The following is a 9,364-nucleotide window of genomic DNA, read 5'->3' as shown; positions in this document are numbered from 1 at the left end:
CTGGTTGAAGCTCCACCACTGAGCCACTCCTGGCCAGGCAGGATAGGTCATTTAATAAAGATTTTTTCCAAATGTGAATTTACTTATAATAAGAATCCCTCAAAAAATCATATTTCATGCAATATTTGAATAATTTTTATTAAGAATGATAACTCATATAAGACCAGGGCCATGTAGAGCACCTGGCGCCCGTGGTCCCCAGTGCAGTGATGTAGGTCTGGAGCTCTCAACAGGCCTCAGGTGGTCAGAGAGGGTGATGTTACACCCAAAGGTGTGGCTCGGTCCAACTTGGTCAGGAGCCAGTGTAAAGGCCCACAGGGACTTTTATAGGGTAGCATTAGAAAGTAATTTCAGGAAGGGACATGGAGGTGACGTGGTGAATGTCCTGAACTGTTTGTTGGGACATTAGTGCCCATCAGATGTTCCTAAGTTTTCACTGAAAACAGTGTTCTGTGGCCAAATGCATTTTGAAAATGCTGGTTTTCAAAACATTTCAGGTCTCTGATCACGTATTCAGACTCTTGGCTAATGAGCCTGTATGGAGAAGAGGTGATAGCAGGTAGCATTGTTTTCTTAAATAAATCATCTATTAGACCAGTCACAAGTATATACTCGTGTCTGCACTTACATTAACTTAAGTAATTTTAAACACCTTGCTGACCAAAGTAGCCGGCCACATGGGCAAGCTCTGGCTCAAAATAGCCAGTGAGCAAGGTGTTCATATTCAAAGAACATGGCCCTTCTCAACACACAGTTCAGGAAGCGCCAGTTAAGGGACTGATCTTACCTTAAAGGACACAGAGGGCCACAGGAAGCTTTTCTGCAGGAACAGTGACGTGCTACCAAGGCTAACCTGCTGTGGCTTTAGGATGGAATGAGAGGGGCTAAGACGAAAGCAAGGGGACTGCAGTGTAGCTAAGGGTGAAGTGAGGCGGCCTGACTCCAGCAGTGGGTGTGCGAGTGCAGAAAGGAGTTCACATACGGGAGATGACACGCAGGGAAAGCATCTTCATTTTCCCTCGAGAACTGGATCATCGAATGCGGCTGAGGAGGGCGAGGAATAAGTCATGGGTTATGCCGAGTTGTTCTGTGTAGGAAAAATACGAGGCCATGGACAGAAACAGGCATTTACCCAGAGCTAGGGCTGGAGAGGATGCCAAGGTGAGAGCTGAGCACCTGAGCTGCATGGGGCCATTCAGGTGATTATTGCAGCAGCTGCTGATTGAGCGCAGAAGGTGAGAGAGCGGGCAGGGCTGGGCAGGGAGCGCTGGACATTTTCATAAGTGGGTTTCCAGCGGTGGAGGTCTATGCAGGTTTTATAGGTAGTGTGGCGTGCTGCAAAGAATACAGTATCTGGAGTTAGAACGCCTGGCTTCTAGTTCTCTCTCTGCCACTAATTCTTCGTAAGTTTGGACAAATTATTTCTCTCTTGCAGATAGATAGGTAGATAGATGATAGATAGATAGGTAGATGATAGATGATAGATAGATAGATAGATATTGATATGCAATAATGCCTATCTCAAAGGTTGTTGTGAAGTTTGAATTAGATAATGTTTGTGCAATATAAACTGTAAAGGGCTGTGCCAATTTTTAGTTACTACTATGAGTGATACACCTAGGGAGATGGGTCTGACATGTAAGCCCCAGATGCAGAGGTCATCCCCAGAGTAGGTCAGCAGCGCGTCAAGACCACCACGCCCATGTCTACACAGATGCCAGGATCTGGGGGATGGAACTCTATGCGGGGGGGAAAAGTAGGGTAAAAGTGGGCAAATCACTAGTAACAAGGAGCTCTGATATCAAGCGTTAGAGAGCCACTCATTGGGCACCTGGGGCATGAAGGGCAGGCCACAGGGTGCTCTATGTGAGGGAAGAAATCCAAGCAGCAGGCCTGGGGTGGAGGAGAGGGACACCACGTCCTTGGACTACCAAGAGCGGAGCAGAAACAAAGCAAAGCTGGCAATGCCAAGCAGGGGACTAACAGCAAGAATCGGTCCCAGGGCTGGGAGCACAGCACCCTTAAGGAGGTCCTTAAGTAATAAAAGTGCAATAATAGTCATCAACCCCCCGGCACTTACCGCGTGCCAGGCGCTGTTATAAGCTCTTCATTTACACCGATGGAATCTCTTCCTCCTCAGATAACACAATTACCGTTAGCATTTTGCAGATGAGGACCCCGAAGCCCAGAGGAGTGCAAGGACTTCCCAAGTTCACAAGGCGGGGAAGTAGCCGAGTCAGGACTTGCATGTGGTGCGCCTGGCCCCCGAGTCTCTCCTCCACCTCTGTGCCACAGCTGCTACTAGAAGGGAGAGGGTTTCCTTAGAGGACAGGTAACCCATTCCACCACCCACATGCTCAGGATCTGGGGCCTCAAAACGGAGGTCCCAGGATGCTCTCCCTCGCAGGAGCTTGCAGGGCACCTCTTCCCTCCAGCTTCCCCTCCCTCTCTTCTTCCCCACAGGTATTCGTCTCCTAAACCCTAAGGGACCCCAGGGGGCTTGCAACCAGGGCAGCACTCGGCGGCAGCAGTTCATGCTGGGCAACCCCCCTGAACTTGTCCCCAGGGTCCCTTTTTCTCTGACTTCTTAGTGAGGCAAAGCAGCCCAACCCAGACTCATTTCCCCACCCAGCACGTCTCCTGTTATCCTAGGCCCTTCCTTGTTTCACTGTCGCAGCTTTAATAAATGTCCTCTAACATTCAAAAAAAGGAGAAGAATTTGGGGATTCTTACTGTTAACCTCTACAAGTACTTTCCTATATCTCTGTGCTCTCCACGCCCCTTTACTCACGATCACCCCGAGTGTTAATCCTATGACAGAGGGTGGCTTGCTTTCCTTGCTCGATTGGATCTTCCATTGTGGAGGCAGCGTAACACATGTGGGCTTCGGGTTTGAGGACCGGCTCCACTCCTCGGCGACCGTGAGCCCTCGGCTTCTGACTTTCCTCTAGGCCCTCGCCTGGCCCGTGTCGCTCCAGGCGAGCACTGTGTGGGACGGTCGCACTTACGGGCTTTGGAATCACACACTTTGAGTCCTGGCTCGGCCGTCTACTAGCTGGGTGCTGTTGGGAAGATGATGAACCTTCCTGTTGCTCAGTTTCCCCATCTATGAAACAGGGGTAACCACAGTCGCACCCCCACCGGAGTGCTGTTAGAAGGATTAATGGAAGGTCAGCATAACCCAGCCAGGGTTCTCTATACACCGATGTATAGGGTTCGAGGGAGGGTGCAGAGGGATAGTTCGCGCTGTGGTGAGTACAGTGCTTGGCACAGAGGAGGTCCTCACTAAATATCATTTATTATTACCTTTTTATTTGTCTTCATGCACAAAACAACAGCAGCGCGAGGTCCATAGTCTTCCCCTTGAGGACTGACCCTCTGCATGTTCCCAGGGGTCTGGCTCTTGGATTTAGAAGGCCTTCAGGTGGGCTTGAATCTAAAATTCAGTCTTGTTACTGACTCCAAGGTCCTGAGGGAAACTTCTGTTAGAGCTTTTGGCTTCCGGGCAGCACCTTCCCAGCTCCCTTCTGTGGTCTCATTTGAAGAATTCTCCTGCCCCGCACAGCGAGATGGAGCCTGGGCAGGGCAAGGCTCGGAGGTGGGACACCCCTCCTGCTGCCGGCCGTCGGATTTCCTGTAAGCCTGTTTCGTGAATCTCACCGCATGCCCTGCCCCTGGCAGGAAAATACACTTCTTTTTCAGTTGAAGTTTTAGAAGAAAGTTTCTGTCCCCTACTTTGCCCCTTCCTACCTCTGACTTTTGCTGCTCAGTGTCAGCTCTTTTAATTACTTCTTCTGACCCTGTACTTAAAAACCACCTGAACCTATTATTGGTTGTTTTTTCCAGTGCTACATATTATTTCTCAACTTTCTACTGTGCAAAGACGGAAATTTGGCTTTCTGGTCTCCTTTTCCCCAACAGGAACACATATGAGACAAACACGTACATCTTTTCCCCATATGATAATTAAGTGAAAATTTTGGTACAGAACGACAGTCGCTGTACTGTGTTCATGATCGCGGTTATGTTAATATCCACAGATGAGCCATGGATTATACTATTATCACCAATTAGCACATTTGCATTCTTGTAAAACTTTTATTTCCCTAGAGTTCATAATTACCTCATTTTTGTCGTTTGCCTGGTTTCCTGTCTGGAACACTGCGCCAACGCTGTGGGTCTCTGAGGACATTTGAACATGTCAGCCACGTGTCAATTCTCCCACTGTCACGGCGATGCCCCTCCAGGAGCCCGAGCCTCCTGCCCCAGCGTGGCCCTGTGGGTCCCTGCCCACTGCACAGCTGTCCTGGCATCTGCCTGTGTCACCCTCCTGGAGATTTCCTCACGTCCCCTGGGTCCCTGTGTCCTGGATGCTGGATCGGCCTCCTTCCCCTTTACTCCCTTACTCGTGGGGAAAGATCCGCCTGGAAGCTTCCTTAAAAAGGGCGTGTGGGAAAAGAAAGGTGTCGAGGCCTTTGATGTCTGATAGTGTCTCTGTCTGTCCACACGATGGACGAATACTTTGCGAGGGTGCAGACTGTTGTGCTGAAAGGGATCCTTCCTCAGCTCCGTGAAGGGTCATCTCATCCTTCCTGGCTGCCAGCGTTGCTGTTGAGAAGTAGGGTCCCGTCCTGGTCTTCACCCCTTTTCATCTAACCTGATTTTCTCTCTGAAAACATGTGGTGTCTTTGTCCAGAGGAACCTGAGACGTGATGACACTGTGCCTTGGTGGGTTCAGTCACCCTTGGAACTCATTGCCTTCGTTGCTGGAAGCCGTTCCTTTACTATGTTCAGTCTAATGTTGCTCCCCCGTGTTCTCGGCTCTTCCTTTCTGGGACCCCTGGTCAGGTGTTGAGCCTTCTCCCTGCTCCTCGATTTCTTTAAAATATGTATTTTTGGCTAGTTTTCCCGCTCTGTCTTTTTGCTCTACTCATGGGAGGTTTTTCTTGACTACCTTCCAAACTGTCATTTAATTTTTCATTTCTCCTGTCAAGTTTCTGGTTTTAAAGAACATTTTATTCTCTGGTGTTCCCTTTGCCCGTGTGATGCGATGCTCTAATTGTTTTCATTGGATACGTGCAATGTCTTCTCTAATTTCTCTGAGGAAATCCACTCTATATATTTTCGAACATCTTTCTTTCCCCTGAGATTTCTTTGTGTGTGTCTGTTTTCTCCAATATTAGCGGTTTTTAAAGTGCCTGGTGCTTCCCAGCTCTCCGTTCGTGTCTCTGATGAGTCAATAAAGACCATTTCGAGGGACAGTGTACAGACAAAGCTTGTGATCTGTGGGCTTCCCCTGCTATGGGGACCTCTCGCTGTCAGGGCCTGGAGATCGCCTCCGCTGGCTTGTCAGTGCGCTCAGGGAGCAAGGGACTGACCCCCAGCTGCAGGGCACAGGCCCTGTGCCAGCCGAGGCTCTGCTAGGGGGAGGGATCCAAGGGTGAGCTGGGGAGAATCGCCCTCAGTGCCCGTCCCCAGCCAACCTCCTCGTCCTGGGACAGGCCACGGCCCTGAGTGTAAAGTCCCCTGGCTCCAACTCTGCCACCTTCGCCTGGGGTAAGGTAGGGGCAGCCGGTTGACTATAGGGGTGGCACTGCTCCTGGGCAGAGCTTCCGAGCAGCCCCGATTTTCACCCTTCAGACCCCTCTCCGCCCCAGGTCCAGGTCACTGTCCGTCCAGCCTGGGTTTCTGTTTCCCTTGGGCTGCGGAGCCGGTCACCCATCGGCCTGTCTTGCAAAGGGGAAGGTTTGATTGCTGTCGTCTCTGCTTCCGTTGTCTTGACCCTTGGAGATTTTTACCTCTTGCTGTCCCTTGCTTGTCACTTTAGTGACAGGGCGCGGAGGCGAACGCGCGTGGGAAATCGCAGGCAAAAGTGGAAGTTTCTTGAGAAATATTCCTTCTCCGTATTTCGCAGGACTGGCTTTTTGGTGCATTGATTTTTTTTTTCTTGTCACCTCTCTTTTTTTCCACTTTATTGTTCTTTGCTGTTATTCTTACTATGTCCCAGGAATTCTGGGTTGATTTCCCAGAATCAACACCATAGGTCATCGTACCTCAAACTTTTTTTTTTTTAATTGTGATTTATAGTAAGGACTTTTTATATCATATTTCCATATGTGCAGGAAAAAACCACATACATATAATTAGAACAAATTTTCACAGAATAACACTTACCTGTGTTATATGCGGTAAATTTCAGTTTTTCCAGCTCCACTCCATTCTGTTCCAGTCTAGCTATATTATTTTTTGTTAAGAAAAAATCTGAATTAAGCTAAGTGAAAGAAGCCAGCCAGAGAAAGGCAAGAACCATATGATCTCACTTATATGTGGAATCTAATGAACAAAATAAAGCAACGAACAAAATAGAAATAGAGGCATGGACACAGGGAACAGACTGGCAGGTCTCAGAGGGAAGGGGGGGCTCGATGAAGGAAGGGGAAGGGATCAGCCAGAGAACACACATGCGCAGCCCATGGACGCATTACAGTGTGGTGATGGCCGGGGGGGGGAGCTGGGTGGAGGGGGGCCCAGGGGAGGGAAACGGGAACATCTGTAATAGTGTCAACAATAAAAATAAAGCTAAACAAAAGGGACAAATCTCTTCCAAACCTGCGAAACTATATTCATTGCCTACTAATGGTTGGTGATGTACAGTTTGAGAAACATTGTTGAGGACGATTCTGCTAACAGGCCATACGTACCACATTTTGTGGAACCCAGTGCTATTTCTTGCTCCGTGCCATCGATAAAAATGGAAAACAAGACAGGGCACACTATCTGGTCCTGTGGAATATTTCCAGAGATCTCTCGCCAGGTTGAAACAGTGCCGTTAACGAACATACTTTGCATGCGGTTTATCCGTTTATTCAGCAAATATCATACCCAGGTATCACTGCGGGCAAGTAGAGACAGCAGACAATAAAACAGATAAGGTCGTTCACCTAGGAAATTTCTATTTCAGTGGCTAAAACAGTCAAGGACAAAATACAAATAAACGTGTCCAGCGGTGATAAACGCAATGAGAAACTAAAGCAAGATAAAGAAGAAAGACAAGCAGATGCTGTGCCATTTTATTTGCAATTGCCAGTGGTTGTTTCTTTTTTTAAAAAACACACAAACCTAATATTTGAACAAAAAGCTGAAGAAGTGAGAAATAGCTGGGGAAAGAGCATTTCAAACAGAGGAAAGAGTGAGTGCAAAGGCCCTGAGGCAGGATCCATTTGGGACTGGAGAGGAACACGTGAGGGAGGGGAGCCATAGAGACGAGAGCAGAGAGGTAGCAGTGTCCATCCAGCCCGTGGACTGCTTTCAGGGCCATGGCAGTGGCTAGATTTTACTCTGAAAGAAAGTGCTTTTTGCAGCTGAGTTATATGATCTGACTTACACTTTAAAATACTCATTCGGACTGCTGTAGGGACAGTGGAACATGGGTACGTAAGGGGAAGGTATTGCAAACGTCCAGGCAAAAGGTGGTTGTGACTTGGGTCAGGGAGATAGCAGTGAAGGTGGTGAGCGGCGACTGAGTTCTGTTCTGCATGTTCTGTCCTGCGTGTATCTAGAAGGTAAAGCACATCAAATCCGCTGGTGACTGTATGAGGGTTTGAAAGGAGGGAAGAGGCCTACACCCACTCTGTCATCCCGTCTTACGTATTTTATAGCACTCTTTACTATTTATAATTATATTGTGTATTTTCCTTACTTGTACACTGTCTTCCTTAACTGCTAGACTGGGGCCTCCGTGAGGTCAGAGACCTTCCTCTCTTGTTCCAGCCATAATCCAGCACCTAATGCCTGTCACATATAGAGGCTCAGTAAGTACTTGTCTGCATGATTGAGAGAAAGGAAAAAATGGCAGCTATATTGAGTCCTTAATATATTAATATATTTCTGCCATTTCACTCTCTCAATCCACTTCTGGGAACCTATTTTGAGGAAATCTCCACAAATGCAAAGGTTTATCCCCGTAGATATTCATCAAAGCAACTGATTCTAATAGTGGAAAATTCAACATCCTAACTGTTCAACAAGAGGAGAATTTGAGACGCTTCAAAAATGTTCAAGGGAGCCTTTGCCCACTTTTGGGCAGGCTGGTCAATGTTGGAAATAGCCCTGTCTGCCAGGGTGCACCAGGGCCCCGCAGGCCCATGGGCACAGGACTATGCCAGCTAGATGACAGGGTTTTGTTAGTTCACTTCAAATCGTGCGTTCTAATTACAACTCTTCAAATCTCGGGGGTCCAATTTAAAAAGTTTTACAGCAGGCTTTGAACCAGCTCCTGGGGCCTCATTATTGTCAGTTCTCCTCACCATGGGCCTATGTGGAGAGAGTTAAGAGAGAAGAGAGCCATGACTTAGTGAGAAAAATGGAGAAGGAGACGTGTACTATGATAGAAAAACCCAAGGGAGAGTAGGAGCTGAAATTAAAACCCAGCTGGGCAATTTGCATCAGTGAGTTTAACCGGAGAAGGAGAGGGAGGCCTGAGAAAATGCTGTGGGAATATGGGCTCCTGGGCCCCTCCCAGGTAACATTTTCAGCGGACATTGCAGAACGGCGTAGGGCAGGTACTCAGCATTCCTGTGGGAACTTGTGCTTGTGTGTACAAATAGAAACACACTAGCTGTTATAATTTTACTAATTAATAAAACCTATATTTATTCTGCTGAGTGCTGGGAAAAATAAATAGGATACAACACCATTTTTTTTTCTCACCAGAGAATTTTTTTTTATAAGTTACACTCACAGAGTTCTAAGTCCTAATACACAATTGCAAGTATATTTATTCCAAATCAAAGCACTTGCAAGCTGAAAGGAACTTAGAGCTAGTCTGCCTCTTCATTTTACAAATAGGAAAATGATGTCCAGAGAGTATTTGAGGTAGTAGAGAAAAAGAAAGGAATTCGTTAATTCCTAACCCCTATTTCAGGTCTTTATCCACTATTCTAGAATGTTTTCCATTTTTTTCTGGATTTATTTATTTGACAAATACTTATTGAAAACCTATGTGCAATGCATTCGTTAGTGATTAGGGAAGGTGGTACACAAAGATGAAACTGGAATGAATTTTACTTTCTAGAGATGTATACTCTGGATATAAGTAGTCTCACCCTCATTCTTTTCTCTTTCTTTCCTCTTTCTGACGCTAAAGCCAGATTTAAGTGGCCAAGATTTAGATCATCGTGAAACAAATGGGATCTGATGCAAAATAGAAAATAAAAGTGTTATATGGACTTCCAGGGATTCTAAGAATTGGGTAGAATTCTTGGAGAAGGAGGCTGACAGGCTGGCCTGAGAGGAATCACTATCTATGACAGCTATAGCCTTCCAAAATGTATTTCATAAATAATAAGGCTTGAAAGTCAAATTT

This window comes from Miniopterus schreibersii (genome assembly GCF_964146895.1).
Source record: "Miniopterus schreibersii genome assembly, chromosome: 9".
Taxonomy (NCBI): Eukaryota; Metazoa; Chordata; class Mammalia; order Chiroptera; family Miniopteridae; genus Miniopterus; species Miniopterus schreibersii.
This window is presented reverse-complemented; position numbering follows the sequence as displayed.